Source organism: Bos taurus, chromosome 13, assembly GCF_002263795.3.
Source record: "Bos taurus isolate L1 Dominette 01449 registration number 42190680 breed Hereford chromosome 13, ARS-UCD2.0, whole genome shotgun sequence".
NCBI classification, from domain to species: domain Eukaryota; kingdom Metazoa; phylum Chordata; class Mammalia; order Artiodactyla; family Bovidae; genus Bos; species Bos taurus.
The window spans coordinates 4,023,877-4,041,650 of NC_037340.1; the positions used below are offsets into that span (position 1 = coordinate 4,023,877).

General features: G+C 39.8%; 1 long non-coding RNA gene across 1 annotated transcript; it reads left to right on the forward strand.

Annotated features, from left to right (window-relative positions):
• The first annotated feature begins 8,097 nt into the window (after positions 1 to 8,097).
• LOC132346851 (uncharacterized) lies at positions 8,098 to 17,372 on the forward strand. The gene is made up of 3 exons (XR_009496816.1): positions 8,098 to 8,315; positions 9,595 to 9,663; positions 17,186 to 17,372. It is a non-coding gene; the product is annotated as an uncharacterized lncRNA (long non-coding RNA).
• Positions 17,373 to 17,774: the final 402 nt, after the last annotated feature.

Below are 17,774 nucleotides of genomic sequence, written 5' to 3' on the forward strand. Positions count from 1 at the left end.
GGTGCCACTGTTTGAAAAAGCAAAGGTGTCCTGGCTTTGCTGTTTCTTTCCATTTTAATGTACCAGGAATGATCCCGGAGCCCTCTTACAGAACATTGTATGGCTATATCAGAACTTCATTTAGAAATATTTAGAATCGCCTAAGTTGGAGTGTCTAGAATAATTATTGTTTAATAATGCTACTATTATAATATATAATAGTGTCTACTATTATTATTGCTGCTTTGTTATTACAGTTTTGGTCATGGTTATAGTACCAATGTCTCTGTTTATTATAAAGTGAGATGATGACTGGTATTCTTTCCAGACAGCCCCAAACTGTCCCAGAGAAATTAAAAGTGAAAATAATTTATGTCACAGTGCTGAGGAAATGAAATACCCAGTGGTCAAGAAATAAATATGTCAAAGCTTCTAACAAAATATGAAGTGGGAATGTAGCTCCAGACTGTGTGGACCTACTCACTGCCTTTCACTGTGGAACCAGCTTTAATATTTTTGACCTCACCATATGGCATGTGGGATCCTACTTCCCTGACCAGAGATTGAACAAGTGCCCACTGTGCTGGAAACACTGAGTCTAAACCACTGGACCACAAGGCAAGTCCCCAGAACCAGCTTTAGATCTCAATATTCTGCTTTGTATTAACTTTCTTTAGACCTACCTAACTTAAAAATCAATATTTTAGTTTATAGTAACCCTGTTTAGACCTACCTGAAGTTATACACAAAAGTAGGATTTTGACTTTGCAGTTACATTGTCATGGATGATAATGCTCTCCCAAGTCACAGATTTGGAGACAAATAGGAGATCATTTTAGCACCAGCATCTCCTTCCCTGACTACTTGGACACTTCTATATTGTCAGTCTCTTTGGATAAAAATTATTTTTAAATTTATGAAAAAAAAAAACCCATCCAGGACTCAGAAACAATCTGGGCTTCAGAGTATCATCCAGGAAGTCATGTACAGGAGACTGCAGGTGGCAAACGAGGGTGAAGTCCACGGTCAGAATGAGAAGTAGCCAACACCAGCCTTGGCTGGGAACCGGGGACCAGTGCAGTAATGTGATTATGATAATGTTCCACAACTCTTTGTGTGCTGCCTGTGTTCCCTGCAATTCACTTTTGGGAATCGCACAGTCTCTGTCTCTGGGCTCATCAGCTGGCCCAGCCTTTGTGTTCCTAGCCTGTCATTCCTCCCCGGGTCCGGGAACCTCTGAGTGCCTTGCTAAATGAATTCATTGTGGGAACAAAGATGGGGTGGTCGCATAGAGATGGCTATCTTTTGTTGTCAGACATTCAATCCCATAGAGCAATCCAATTACTTAAGCTGTTTCTCTCAGTCTTATTAGGGCTGGCCACGGAGGCCGGCTTGGATGCTGATTGCTGCGTCTCAGAAGAATGTGGTGGAACAGATTAGCGCTTTAATGAGAGACCTTCTGAAGGCCAGATCGTTTCCATTGTATATGTATTGAGATCTAGGAATCATTTTTAGGCAAAAGCCCAGAGTCACTGTTACAATGACTGATCAAAGGATGGCTGGAAATCTGTACAACTGCTTGAAGAAATTTTATGGGTTATAAAATATTGGCATGGCTTCTGTCTGTTATGGGCTATCTGCTAAAAATCTTTGGTAGGCTGGGAAAAGGAAATTGCTTATTGGCATTTTATTCTGTGGGGTGGATATCTTTGGAGTTTGCATTTGAACTCTTTCCTCACTGTGTTACAGGTCAAATTCTATGCTCAGTGCTAACATTCCAGGAATGTGGACTGCACAAAATCAACACAAGCCTTACTCTATATTCTGCTGCTCAGAAAAACAGACCGTGAGAGGGTGGCTCAGACAAGGGTGAATGGACGATTGCTAGGAACAGATAGCAAGGGTGGGGTAAGATTGCCATGGTTAATGTGTAAGGTTGAAACTTGATGTTAGAATGAAAGTTAGGAATTAAGTTTGAGAAGCAGCTTAGGAAACTCTTGCTCTGGCTGTTGAGAAAAGATGATATTGGGGTTTTGTTTTGGCCATTAGTTTTCATGCTGAAAGAAACAATATCCAGGCCTTATAGGTCATGCCTATGGCTCTGGGAATATTTCTGAAATATCAGATGCAAAGAGCTTTTATTTTAAAAGAAGGGCAGCTACTCCCATTTGGAAGGTTTTAAATAAATAGAAAAAGTTTTTTTTAATATAAATATCTTATTATTTAAAACAGACATAAAAGTACTCATTACTCAGCTTCAGTAATTAATTGTAGCTAATCTTTCACTTATACTTTCTAATGTTTCTGGAAAACTCCCCATGACTACTACACTCTAAAAAACAGGAACTCTTTAGCAAAGCTTCAACTGCAATAGCATTATTGTGCCTTAAAAATATTAACAGTAGTTTCTTTTTTTTTTTGAACAATAATTTATTAACAGCCAGGAATTTTTACTAAATTAAATTTCTCATAAGCATAAGATACTAAAATACTTGGCCAATTTCTGGAAGTATTTTTGGCATGGCATATTTTAGATAATTTTAGATAATAAATGCATCTTTTTCCCAGGAGGGTATTGCTCATCTCCTTCTATGCAGACTTATTCCAGATTCCATCAAGATGTTAGAATAAGAATAAATTCTATTTGTATGGAATTTTGTAGTTTTCAAAATACTTTTATGTGTGTAGATATTTTGGTTGTTATATTAGCCTCTACAAAACAGCTGAATGTATTAGAAATAAAGAAACAAACATAACTGGTACTTGAATTTAACTCTTTAACGTCAGCAAAATGTTCTTTCTCCTTTACTGTTGATTTTCACTCTCTTTCAATATAATGTGGTAAGTTGTTTTCGATTCTTTGTGACCTCATGGACTGTAACCCACCAGGCTCCTCTGTCCATGGGATTCTCCAGGCAAGAATACTGGAGTGTGTTGCCATGCCCTTCTCAAGGGGATCTTTCTGACCCGGGGATCAAACCTGCATCTCTTATGTCTCCTGCTTTGGCAGGCAGGCTTTTCACCAATAGTGCCAATGATTTCTATCAAAAAGTAAAATTCCATGGGCTTGGTGTTAGACTGAATTTCAGATACTGATTATACTCAGTTATATATAATCTTAGGTGAATTATTAACCAAGTGGAAGCTCAGTTTCCTCATCTGTAAACTGGTGAGTGTAATAATGTAACTTCCTGGCTTATAGCAGAATAAAGTGAGCATGAATAAAGGGTAGCGGAGGATGCCTAGTTGCTTGTATCTTTGCTTCTCAGATAATGGCCTGGATGCAACCCCACCTTTCACAGTGTGACTTTACTTCCTCACATCTTGAATCTGAGCTGGACTTGTGACTTGCTTTGGCAAGCAGAATCAACAGAAGTACTGTCTTGCCATTTCCTAGGTCAGACCTGAAGACGCTTATGTGCTTATCTGTTTTCTTGGGTGCCTGCCATGACCATACAAGCCTTGGCTAGGCTGCTGGGTGGTAAGAAATGACCTGGAGAGCCCAGTTGTCACAGTGGAGACCATCCTAGATCAGTCTGTAGTCAGTGACCTTCATAATGTGTGAGAAAGCTTAGCTAACATCAACAGAGTTCCCTCTCTACCCAGCCTGACACTGACCACACACGTGTGAGTCCTGCCAAGACCAGAAGAACAACCCGGCAGACCCAGACAATTATGAGTGGTAATACATGCTTATTGTTTTAAGCAACTAAATCTGGGGGTGACTTGTTATACAGCAATTGCTAACTGTTACACAGTAATTAGAGAGACAACATTAACATTTATTAAGTTTGAGGGGAGTTAGATAATGCTTCCATTCTCTTACCCTCATTCAATCCATCTGTTTTATAAATGTTAGATAGATCACCTCAATTAAGTGATTTTTGCATGTTTCTTTCTACTGTTTACAACTTTGCAGCTCTTCATTCCTGTAGGAAGTAGCTCAAAGTCTTCAGCATGTGACTCAGCAAAATCTGACTCCAACTACCTTTCTGTTATTTTCTTCCAGTACTTTCCTATGCTAATTTTTTCTAATAAACTTCTTTTTATGAAAATCCAACTTTAAGTGTTTCTTTTTGTGCTTTTGCTCTGTCTCTAAGTCTCTACCTAAAATGTTCTTCCTTCTGGCTACATGCTATTCAGGGGAGCTCTTAACTTCCCGAAAGCTTTCCCAAATGCCTTTAGTCATGTTATTGGCAGCATGTCTTTATGTCACTGGCTTAGCAATGAGCCATTTTTGCATTCTGACCATTTATGTTGCATCTTTTATTACTGTATGACTTTCTAATTGTATCCTTCTTGGTGATAAGAATCACATCTCATGTTTTTGTATCTAAGACAGTTGTTAACACAAAGAGTTCAATAAGTATTTGGTCACCATTGAATTGAAGGTTAAAGGGTATGATGGTACATATCCATAGAGAGAAAGGGGAGATCATTGTGGCATAAATAAATTAGGAAGGCCTCTTGGAGAAAGAGAACTTGTGCTGGATCCAGAAGCCTGAGCAGAACTTCAAAAAATAGGAGGAAGTAGAGAGAGGGCATATGTATAGTAAAAATGCTTGGAGGCAGGAACCAGCACAGTGGGTGTATTAGTTAGGATGGGCTAGCTTGTGATAGAGCAACAACCATCCCCCAAATCTCAGTGACAGATGCAGTGGAGTATCACATATCAGTAGGAGGAATCTGCTGAAACTCATCTTCACTTAGGGATCCAGGGCAATGGAGTTGCTACCATCTGGAGTTAATCGGTCTTTGTGGCAAAGAGAAGAGATGAGAAAAATGAATTGCTTCTTAAATACTTTCACCCAGAGGTTGTATATGTCACTTCTGTCTGCATAGAATTCATTGGCCAGAGGTGATCACATGGCCACACCTAACTTCATGAGTACCTGGCTGGAGATGTTTAAAAGATATTAGTAAATAGTTTTAATCCTCTTGGGTAGTGGGAGGTGGTAGCCTGGGACAAACTAGCCTAATCAGATAAAGGTTACACAGTGGAGAAAAAGGTAAGAAATTAGATAGATTGGATAAAATGGGTCAAAATTATGGAAAGTCTTTTGGCCCAGGAGGAGGAATTTGTTGTTGATATTAGGCAGTAGGTAGCCATTGTAGAGTAGATTTTTGAACAGTGAAAGGGCATGATGACAGCTGTGTTCAAGTAAGATAACCATTACCTTGCAAATAGGATGAAGAGGAGACTGATAGGGAGCCGTTCCATAAACTTTAAGGCTTGGAGTGCTGAGCACTGGTGGGGACTGAGCTAAGGGGGATATCTGTGTATGTGTGTGTGTGAGAGAGATACAAGATACTTCAAAGTAAGATGCCACAGGATTTGGTGATGGATTGAAGTGGTAGACTGAGATCTGGAGGATCGATGTCTTTAGTATATGCAGCCCCTTTCCTAAAGTAGGAAGAGGAGGAGCAGGAGGATGAGGTTCAAGCTAACTCATACACTAAGCTAGTTTCAGACCTTCTGAATCTGTGTGGACTTCATAAGATAGTGACTGAAACAAAAAAGAGAGGATCTCATTCAAGTCACAAGTATGGTGTGTGTGTCTGTCTGCCTGTGTGTGTGTACAAAGAAAAATAGACTTCCTTGGATCACTTCAATGCCCTGCTCATTTCTTTATAAAGCTGTAAGAACCAACCAAATGCAGAATTCTGATTTTGTTTTCTACTGAGACATGCAAAGTCACTGGTGCCTGCTTTCTTTGGTTTAAGAAAAAGAGAGTTGGAAAGGTCATCCAAGATAGGAATAAATAGAGGCAGAGGCAAATCAATGTTTAACTTGGAAATATTTTTCAGTTAATCATCTCTGACCGCTCACACTAAGAGGGCAGTCCCAGAGTGCTGGCACGCTTGTACTGCAAGCCACCAAGCTTCCAGTAAAAGAGCCAAATGTCAGGATCCGTACAATCAGAAGGACTGCCTACTGTAGGTTTAACCTAAAATGGGGAGGAAGTCTTCCACAAATGTATATCTAGGGCTATTTTGACTTACAGATTTTTGCTTCCAAGTCAGAAGTCATGAAGCCATAAGATTTTCCTTGTTTGGGGGATTACCATTTAAAAGTTGGGACTTTTACCTGGTAGGAAATTTGTTGAAATGTGTGGGAAATCATCTTGAAATCTGTTTTCTGGCTTTCTTTTCCTGTTTTTACTGATGGTATATGTAATTTTACAGAATACTACATAATATGGTTTCTTAGTTGGGGGCTGTTTTGATGACTTTTTTGGTCACTTTATCAAAGGAAGCCAATCAATAAGAAAAGTTTGGAAACTTTATGGGGCCCATGGGGCTAATATTTGGTCTTATAAGAAATAGATTTTTTAAGTTTTTATCCATTTTAGTTTGTTTGCAGATGGTCAGTGATGAGGAAGCACAATGATTTGACAGTCTGTGTTCATTCTCTCTTCTGTAGGAGGTGAAATAATGATCTATCAGACAAGAGAGGTAACTTATCTGGCCTTTGAATATAACGTTCCCATTACATTCATATAAAGCCCAGTTTGTAAAGAGAATTCTTAACCCAAGCATCACCTTTGACTTAAGGCCATCGTTCTTGTGAACCTCAGAGCATATGGTGTGTTCTTTTGCAACCCAGCACTCCAACGAGTTTCCTATACCACAGACATTGCTTTCCAAGCAGACAGTAATACAACCAGTGCCAAAATAATAAATACTCTAGGAGCGCAAAGATGTATTTCTCTTAGGAGGCCTGGTCTTTCTAGCATTCTCATTCTAGATGGGTGAAACAGCTTGTAATAATTCAACAGCAGGGAAATTCAGTGAAGCTGTGTTTGAATTAAGGGATGTCTTAATTTTGGTTTTGCCTTTGTGTGTGTGTGTGTGTGTGTGTGAGTTGCTCAGTTGTGTCCGACTCTGTCACCCCATGGACTGTAGTCACCAGGCTCCTCTGTCCATGGAAGTCTCCAGACAAGAATACTGGATTGGGTTGCCATTTCCTTCTCCAGGGGATCTTCCCAACCCAGGGACTGAATGTGGGTCTCCCACATTGGGCAGGCAGACTCCTTACCATTTGAGTCATCAGGGAAGACCTGGTTTTGCCTTTGGGGAGCTTTTAAAAAAATCTGATTTTGAATGCTTTTGAGGAATTCACATAGATTCTATGGATTTTACAGGAAATATAAAATACTATGTTACATGTGTCTTATATTCAAAAGAACAAATTCTATATCTTTTATGTTCTTTTAGGGTGAATGGACAGTAAGATACTGATGGAACACTAAAGAAAGTCTTTTATTATGGATTGGATCTTTAATCTTGTAATGTCTTTAAATGATGTCACTTTAGATTTTTATTCTTAACAATCCCATTGCTTGGGCTTCCCAGATGGCTGAGTAGTGAAGAATCTGCCTGCAATGAAGGAGACACAGGAGACATGGGTTCAATCCTTGGGTTGGGAAGATTCCCCAGGAGGAGGGCAAGGCAACCCACTCTAGCATTCTTGCCTGGAGAATCCCATGGACAGAGAAGCCTGGCGGGCTACAGTCCATATGGTCACAAATAGTCAGACACGACAGAGGCGACTTAGCATGCACGCATTCCATTGTTTGGAACCTGGGTTTCAGACTTCTTATCTTGTACTGTATCCTCAGTCATCACCTTGGTCCACCAGTAAAGTTTGGCCATGAATTTATTATTTATTTATTTAGGTCAAAATAAGAGGTGTGTTTCCTTCCTGTTGCAAGATTCAGTCTCCTTCAGAGTACAATTTATGGCTCTTGGGTTAGATGGACAGCTCTTATGCTGTTGGTAAGGCTCGCCTCCTATCTCCTGCCAGCAGTGGCCAGGTAGGGAGCTCTGCATTTCTAGGCTGACTATGGGCTGGTCTGAGGTCACCTTGAATGGGACAGGTGGTGTCTTCTTCACGAAGGCTCTCATTGTCCAGCAGTCTTGTCTGGACCTGTTCACATGGTGATAAGGATCTGAGAGAGACACGTGATTGTTTTTTCAAGACGGCACACTGACATTTCCATTGCAAGTTGACCAGCAAGCCACAAGGCCAGTCTAGACACAAAAGGTAAGAAAGTAGACTTCCTCTTGATGGGAGGAGCTGTAGAGTCTCTTGGAGAGAGTGTAGATACAGGGAGGCCATTGCTTGGAGTCATCAGTGCAACCAACTGATTGCATCATAATGGGAACTAATCATCAACAAGGCTAGTGATCTCTGCCCCAGGTGAAAGGTCCATGACTTACAGCCAACTGCTCGAGCCATATTTCAACAAGTGCAGTCTGTAGGTGCTCTACCTCCCACATCAGAGTCACTGTAGGACTTGAGGTGCCCTAAACCTACCGCATTATATTTTGGGGTGAGTCCTACAAATCTGCATGTTAATCAATATTCCCAACCCTACCCCACAACACACTCAAGTTTCAGAATCTCTGCTTTAGAGTCTCCTACCCAGCATGAAAACATGTAGAATCAAGTAAGAGTATGTTTTGTCAGATATATAAAATTTATTTTGAATTTAAGTACAAAAAATATAGATAGACATTTCCAATGTATTGCCTTAGACAAATTCTTACCTTTTCCCAAATTATGATAAATATAATATGACAAAATTATATTAATTAGTAAACTCATACTGGTAGGATAATCACTACTTTTGCTCCTTTGATTTTATACCTGCAAAGGGTCCCTAAAACCTGATGCATCTCAAAATTGGGCTATTTCCCCTTCCTCAACGATAATGTCCAAGTCAATATTCCTTTGGTTTCTTTCATAAGAAGACTCAGAAACTTACCAAGATGTTACCCCCTCTAGGAGCCTGTGGTATAGCAAAGATGAAATATTCATAAATTTATATTTCAGGAGAAAAGGACATAGATATATGGGGGTCATAGGTTTTATCCAGTGCCTCCTAGCCTATGAGTAGGGATGGAAGATACTGTTATATGTTTGAAATCTATCTTTATCTTCCACTCAGAAGGCTTCAGTGGGAGTCAGATGCCCTTCAGGTAGAGACCAACTCTGCATATGTGTGTGTGTGTGTGGTGAGTGTGTACATGTGTGTGGTGTGTGTGTGTGGTACATGTGTATGTATATGAGTGGTATGTATATGTGTGTGTGGTGTATATGTGTGTGTGTGTGTATGTGTGTATGTGTGTGGTGTATATGTGCTTTTGTATGTGTGGTGTATGCATGTGTGTAGATATATGTGAGTGGTGTGTCTATGTGAGTATGTGGTAAGTCTGTGTGTGTGTGTGTATGTGAATGAGTGGCATGTGTGTGTGTGGTGTGTGTGCACAGTGTGTGAATGTGTGTGTGTGTGTGGTGTCTGTGTATGTATGTGCCTGTGTGTCTGTAAGTGAGAGTAGTACTATCATTTCACTGGAAACTGCCTTTGAGCCATAGACTGAAAATTTAAGATATTCTGGAAGAAACTTTTGAGATCAACAATGTATTTTAATGAACACTCAAAGGGAAAAAACCTGAAAGAAGCAAAAAGAGCTTTAGAAAAGACCAGTTCTCGAGTTAAACTAGTCGCCTTGATTCCAGTCTTTACTGGAACAAATTTAGCAAGTGCGGAGAGCAGATGAGTGTCTGGAAGCAGCCTTGGCCTCTCATTCTCCTCCTTTGCTTTGCAGACCCTTCACGGCACCAATTGCCTCACTGGGTTGCCAAATGCAAGTACCTCAGGGATGGGGAAAGCACAGGTGAGTGAGGCTGTGTGGTTCTGAGTATATATAATAGCGGTGGGGGGCCTGTGGGAAACTGGAAACTGGAAGTCTCATTGAGAAGTACTCAAAATCATATTTTTAGAAGAAAAATTGGACCTAACCAAAAGAATACACATGTGGGTCAATTCATGTCTTAAACCACCTGTGTGCTACCCCTGGGCTGGCTCAAGTTCAAGCATGATAATCTGGCATTTAAGATTCTCTATGGCCTGGCTTCCCTGGTGGCTCAGATGGTTAAAGAGTCTGCCTGTAATGTCAGAGACCTGGGTTCAATCCCTGGGTTGGGAAGACCCCTTGGAAAAGGGAACAGCTATCCACTCAGTATTCTTGCCCAGAGAATTTTATGGACAGAAGGGCCTGGAGGGCTACAGTCCATGGGGTCGCAAAGAGGCAGACATGACTGAGCGACTTACTTTCAAATAGAGTAAGGTTTTCCTGCTCACTTTTTAAAAAGATGTTTTTGATGTGGACCATTTTTAAAGTCTTTACTGAATTTGTTGCAATATTGCTTCTGTCTGAAGTTTTGGTTTTTGGCCACTGGGCAAATGAGATCTTAGTTCCCTGACCAAGGATCAAACCTGCTTGATCAAGAAGCAAAACCAAGGATTTCCCCTGCAGTGGAAGTGCATGGTCTCATCACTGGACAACCAGTGAAGTCTCTTCACGCTCATTTTTAATTCAGCGAGGTGTAGGGAAAGATCACTGGGCTTTGGAATTCTTGGGACTGAATTCTGATTCCACCACTCACTGGTCCCCACAGCCTCAGATGAGTCTTGTGTATTTTTCATATGTGCATTTTGGTTTGTGATGCCTGCCCCGCCATGCTCATTTTTTCCCTAGGAACATACAATCATACCATTCAGAGCTGTGCCACCGGTATGGCAGCCACTGGCCTCATGGGGCCACTGAGCATTTGGCAGAGTGTTAGTGCCACAGAGGAACTTGATTTTTTAGTTGCCTCCAGGTTTAATTCATTTAAATTGAAATTGAAAACCTGCTTGATTTACTTTTCAGAAAACTTTTTAAAGAATGACTGGAATAGCTGACTTTATCAATCTAGTTTTTTTTAGTTGTAATTTTTTCTGAAATATAAATGCAGATCAAACATTTCTCATGAAAATTAAGCATCTGAATTGAGAGACCTAAATGGTACTAAAGTACACAGTGAATTTTGAAAATACAATAAAGAATATAAAATAGCTCATTAATAACTTTTTATGTTTACTACATGTTAAATAATATTTTGGACATAGTGGGTTAAATTAAATATAGTTTTTTTTTCTTTCTACCCTCTACATCAACCCCCTTCCCTCAATTTAAGTATATTGTTACATTGATTTCACCTCTTCACATTAAAAAAAATGTAAAATATCACATGTGGCTTACATTACATTTCTATTGAGCACTGCTGATCTACATGAAAACTTTGAATAAACTATGATGTTTTTATCAGCAATAAATACTGTACAAAGAGGGTCCAATATTTGTGAGAGTAGCTATTACATCTGTCTTATTCCCCATCTTATAACTGGGGCCCGGCTTGTTCCCTGCACAAATCAAAGGTGATAAAGATTCTTCCAACAAATGCATATTTAAATAAGTTTAAATATTTATGAAATGATCACGTATTCAAATGGTATCTGTGTTGCATTGCCTATAAAATGAGGGAGCTGTAAAATGATATCGAAGTGGCTTCCAGCTCTAAAAGACAGTGAAACTGACAAGGTAGATACTGTACAGTATAGTGCAACATGCTGCCACTCTATGTGTAGATGTGTGGTCTTTTCACTTGGCTGCCCTATTTTGGTAGAGTATCTTTAAATTTGGTAGAGTATCTTTAAATACAACACATCCCAATGCAAGAAAGACAAGCAACTCTTCATTGGATGACAAGAAGTGCCTCGTGTTGCCAGACTGTGTTTAGGAATGAGGGAAGCAAGCCTGGCCCAGGCCAGCATCTGTGTCGTGGACCTGGTCATGTTGTCTTTGCTAGTTTTGCTTTTCAGTCAAACTACAGTCTTATTGGAAAAATCACTTTTGTAGACTTTCTTGCCTACAGATCAGAAAGTGTTTTGTGTATCTGAATATTCTACACCTTGAAGTGCGAATTTGCTCTTGGAAAGTCACATGCTTTCTTAGAGAATGAATTGTCACCTCACATGTTCCATCTGTCCTCCAGGAAATATGTTTATTTTTAGTGAGCAAGATAAACCCTAGAGGGGTAAGTGTAGACTCCCCCCACTTCCTTTCATTTTGTATGGAGTGTAGGATTCTCTTGACAATTAGCATGTCAGGTTTCTGAGGTCCCTGGAGCTCTTCTTGCAAGGAAAAGTGTGTATGGTTGTAAATTCTATGTTTAATATATGTATATGTGTTTCTGTTTCCATGGGAGATGTTACAGTATGATTTATTGCCATAGATGAAATTTCACATTTGAAAGACCAGCTTTTTCTTTTGGAGTATAGTTGCTTTACAATGTTGTGTTAGTTTCTACTGTACAGCAAAGTGAAGCAGCCTTAGGTACACATATATTCCATCTTTTTTGGATTTCCTCTCCATTTAGGGGAAAGACCAACTTTCATTACATGGGATTAAAGGTGAGAAGCTATACTGTGTTGTGGCATTTCTTTGGAAATGAATGGGAATTTGGCATTTTCCTCTGCTTCTTACTGATGGAAGTTGTGAGGATTCCAGTGTCTTCCCCTGAGAGTTATCTTCCCTTGGCTGCCATCCTAAGTTTTGAGATGTTTATTCTAGAAGCAATTTAAACAAAAGAGAGGAAATGCCCTGGACTAGTGGCTGCATGTAATCATCATGAAAAATGCTTGATATTGAATCAAAGGAGTAGAAGATGTTATCGATTCTATACACTCTTATCTCTCGGGATGGGACTCTTTTGGAGAAACGAGGATAAAAGAAAAGAGTGTTGGGGCAAAACTGGCCCATTCATAGTGCATGTATTTCCCTCTGTCCTTCTTTTCATTGTCACCCTGTGAATGAAGAAACCTGATGAGTTGTGAGCTAATACAGTCTAAGGGTTTTTCTCCAAAAAAGGGTTTCTACAAAACCCTTTCTCACTGATGGTGTTCAGTGAGTTAAGTTTCTATAGTGTTACTTAAATAAAAAAGAAAACTCGTGAGCATTATAATGAAAATGGATTCAGGCAGGAGTCCTCAATGGATACTTAATCTAGAGGTGGAGATTCCATGGAGAACAGAATACTTACATCATCTCAAGGTATCTTAAAGTCCAGAAGGGAAAAGTTAACTATGCAGTAAAAACATGGGACAGCACTGTCATCAGATGATAGACATTAGCATCACCACAAAGGGGCAAATGGTATTACAGGCTCAGAGATGGGACAGTTTGGGAAGAACACATCCTGATGTAGTATTCCAGCCCCAAAGGTAATCCATGAACTGGATCCTTCATCCCCCAAATAATTGTTACAATGGTCATTATTGGGGACACATGATGAAATTTGTCTGTCGACTGTAGATTAGATGAAAAAGTATTATGCCATTGTTAAATTTCTCAAATTTGATAGCTGTACTGTGATTATGTAAGACTATTCTTTCTTTTTTTTTAAATCCATTTTATTTTATTTTATTTTTTCTAAATTTTTAAAAGAAAATCCATCCTGAACCCTTAGACTATTCTTAAGAAATACACATTGATATATTACAGAGTAAGGCATCAAACATGGAGCCTACTCTCACATGGTTCAGAACTAATTATATTTGTGTGTGTGTACACCTATATACACACACAGAAAGAAAGGGCTGCATTAAGCAAAAGTAGCAAAATATTAAAGTTTATTAAATGGGTGGAAAGGGAGTTTAGCCTTTGCAACTTTAAATGTGAAATCATTTCAAATGGAAAAGTTTTTAAAAAATAGAGCCAACCTCTCCACTACACACACATACACATGTATCTCTTGGGGTAAAGGTTTTCTAGGAGAAGAATTTAGAATACAAACAGCCTGAACATTAGACGGGAAAATGTGAGGATGAACCGTGGAAGCACCTTCTCATAAATATTCTTGGAAGCAGTCATTTTACGATGACAGACTCCAGGATTTCTGGGTCCATCAAGGTAATCCCGTTAAAGAAATTTCAGATGCCTGCAAAGCCCCGAGAGTCCAGGGTGTAGGGTGATGAAGCCCTGGTTGGAGGGTTGATTTATTGGCTGGCTTAACCCGCTTGTTACTGGGAACTTGCAGAGCAGCGGTCTGGGTCAAGGCTGTGTGCCCTGAGCTGTCCCTCCGGAGGCAAGGAGCGCATGCGCTCTCCTGTAAATTGCATTGTAGGGGCGGAGATTAGCCAGCCACCTTCTGTTGGTGCCTGGGCATGTCTGCGGTGGCTCCACCGTCGCTTGTGAAGCATGTGGAGGAAAAGTTGGTTCTTCATGCAAGCTCCGGCATCCGGATGGCAGTCATCAGTGACTCACGAGGTTTTAATTGTGCAAGCTTGCCTTTCTTGTAGACTCAAGGCTGAGACAGTGCACCCATGGACGCTGTTAACAGAGCCTTCTAGAAAGGGGAGCGCTTGCTAACCAGCCCATTAGCATGAGAGAGAATGAAGCTGTTGTTCAATCAGTCCTGAGAAAAATCTCAGTGGGATCTCCTTTAACAAACACCTGTAATCTGGGGTTACACCAACACACAGTTAATTCTTTATACAGACCTTTGTCGTGCTTTTGGAAGCATCCTGTGGGGGTTACATAGAAAGAAAAATTCAGCTTTTTATTACTTAATCACATCACTCAGTATTAGAGGTTTTCATTGTCTCATAAATTGCTTTCCAGGGGTAAGGAAAGGGGGTTTGGAAGAAAGTTTGTTATTGACTTGCCTCATTTCCAATTTTGTGAGCTTTCAAACAAAAATTCTTGTGTTCTCTTTTTATTTGTTGATTTAAAAAAATATGACTTTTGGGCAGGCAGGATTGGTTCATTTCCATGGCCATTTTGTCCTGATATCAGTATGCTTTAAGAATTATTTTTCTTAAGTGTAAATGGCATAGAGAGCTATAAATTATCCACATGCATTTGACTATGACAGTAATTATTTTTGAGTGTCACAGATCAAAAACACAACAGAGGATGGAGCCAGTGTGGATCTAGCAAGCTTTCAAAGGTATTTGCTTTAAAAGAAAAATGAAGTCCTAAGATGAAGGCTTCTACTTTTCAATGTGCTGTGCAGAATTTCAACCTCATGATCTCTTATCAGCTCTGAAAGGGGACACGGTTGTTGTCTTTGCTTAGCAACAGTTTTAAAAGTTTCCATTTTTAGTTTCATGGGTAGGGCTGTGATTATTTTTTTTTAACATGATTTGAAATGTTTTACAGGGGGCTCTCCGTTCAAGTCGGGGACTACAAAACTCTACTTTTTCACTTAGCACCTAGAAAAGAAGTCAAAGAATGAAAGACAAGGATTTTATTTTTTCAACAAAGACTAGACTAGAGACACACCTAAGCACAGCGTGAAGCTTTCTAGCAGGGAGTTCATTTTCCATGTATATGACTTATTTGGCAGAGTAATATGGTCCCAAGACTTCTGATTTAACAGTTTTAAAAAATTCCATGGCTTAGCATGCAAAATGGGTGTGGGATTTCTAAGGCATAATTGCAGTGGAGGCCGAAGATCTTTGGAAGCCTGGCGATTAAGGTGGGTGACTGAGATCTCTTTCTGAACAGAGAGATGCTGGTGTCTCTCTGGGAAATGCTGGTCTGGAGAGGAAGCAGGGGGGTTCATTTCAGTGCCTGGTAAACTGGAGCAACTGTCTGGAGCCCTCGAGATGGTGCTGCCTTTCACTGAGTGTTTCTTACCTGGATTGTGCCTTTCTTGTAAGAAAGAAGAATGATTTCTTGGACTATGGTCTTCTTTAGCTGGTGGGTGTTTTGAGGCATGCGCGTGTGTATCTATGTATATGTATGTGCACATATATACATTTTTTAAGTTGGATAATTTCTAAATTTATTCTTCATTCTTAAGACCCTGTGGTATGGTATCATGAGTACCTCTCTCGTGTGGCAGGAGCAAGTCTCAACCACGACTTGAGAAGTCTCAGTCAAGTGAGAAGTAAACAAAAGGCTTTCTCTTTGCAGACCTTCCCACAGGATCCATTTCTTCTCATCACTGTTCACAGCAGTGACAGAAAAGGAGATAATTTTCCTTCTCTTTCTCCTTCATGTTCTGGCAACTGGACAACTTTCTCTTGGGACCAAAAGCATTAAGGCTGACCCTGGGTTTCCTCAATGTGGCAGATTGACTTTGCTTAAAGAACCCAGTGAAACTCCTCTGGGAACACCAGGGCCACCAACTCTCTTTCCCAAAACACTGACTATCTACAAGATTTATCCATGCATGGTGCTTTTTTCCCACCAGTTATTTTAATGGCACTGAGCTCTGGCTGTATTGTAAACTATGTCTACTCATTTACTGCATTAAGAGAGAAGCAGGTATTTATTCCATTTCGTGAGGTGCTGATTGGTTGTAAAATGTCCTTGTAAAATCTATTCTTACTGTTAGCCTCATTTGCACAAAGAAAAAGTATTTGGAATTTTCCAGAACTGCTGAGCAGTCACTCTGACAGCCTCGTGTTTGTTGAATTATTAGAAAATCCTGAGCCTGTGAGAACCCCAGGAAGTCTTCTAGTGTGCTCCTCTGGCTCTGGGTGAATCAGCCACTCTAAATGGTCATGCGTGTTACTGGGGCTTTCCTGTCTCACATCCAGGCATCTCCTGGGAACAAGATTACAAGACTTCCCTTTGTAATCTAATATGATACGTATCAACTTATGCACGAAGAATTCATCCTAAAAACTAAGCTGACATCTTTCTGGACTGACTTAAAGCCCATTTTTGGTTGTTTTCTCCTCGGTGATAGGGGGCTTTGATCTAATAACACTCCATATATTACTCAGCCACCCTGAGGGGCCAATCTCAGTTCCTTTAACCATTTCTCTCCTCTGCTTTTTTCCAAATCTATAACCAGTCTAGTTTTTGTCTTCTTTAAACAATATATTCTTTAGATGTCTACGACTCATTTGTTTTGTTTTAAGGTTTTGTTTTGTTTGTTTGTTTTAAATTGAAGTATAGCTAATTTTCTTTCCTGATGGCTCAGCAGTAAAGAATCCACCTGCAAGGAAGGAGACAAAGGAGATGTGAGTTCTATCCCTGGAATTGGAAAGATCCCCCGGAGGAGGAAATGGCAGCCCACTCCAGTGTTCTTGCCTGAAAAATTCATGGACAGAGGAGCCTGATGGGCTACAGTCCATGGGGTCGCAGAGAGTTGAACACAACTAAGCAAGAGAGAAAGCTAATTGTAAATGTGTTAGTTTCAAGTGTACAGCAAAGTGATTCAGTTATATATACATATTTATATGTTCTTTTTCAGATTCTTTTCATGTATAGGTTGTTACAAGATTTTTTTAACATTCAAAATTTTGTGCTACTTCTGTTCATGTTCCCACTGTTTTCTTCTTAACCCACATGCCAGCTATGCCTCATTTAGCCAGGCCAAGAACATGCATATTATCCTGTGGTGGCACAGCCCTCTGTCAGAGGTGCCTGCAAAAGATGCAAGCAAAGAGAATGGGAAAAAGGATCAGGCATATCAACCTGTGTTTTTGTCTAGAACACAGACTACAGAGGAAGTACATATTTAATAAATGAATTCTGCCTAAATAAAATTTCATTCTTGTTATTTTCCTTGCCACTGTACCACCTTTACTATTAATCTAAAAAGTTTCCTATTAAGATATTTTGAAACTTAAAAGCTATTCCTCTTTTTTATAACCTTAGGATAATGGAATGTGTTATACTGGAGATTTTTGCATTAATTAGACACTTTCTTGGGGTACAGAATTAGCAGTTTGGTTGATCTTTCAGTGACTGGTATTACCAGAAGCTGTTGTGTTCTCCAGACTAACACTGATAAAAAGGGACTTCTCCCAGAACGCCATGGGCCTTTCCAGTTAAAACTAGGATGGGTGTAACTTCTTTACTTCCTGAAGCTATATCAGTTACAAATATGTGGAAACAGAGAAGATTAAGCTATTGTGGTGAATTTGTTTCTGAATAATTCA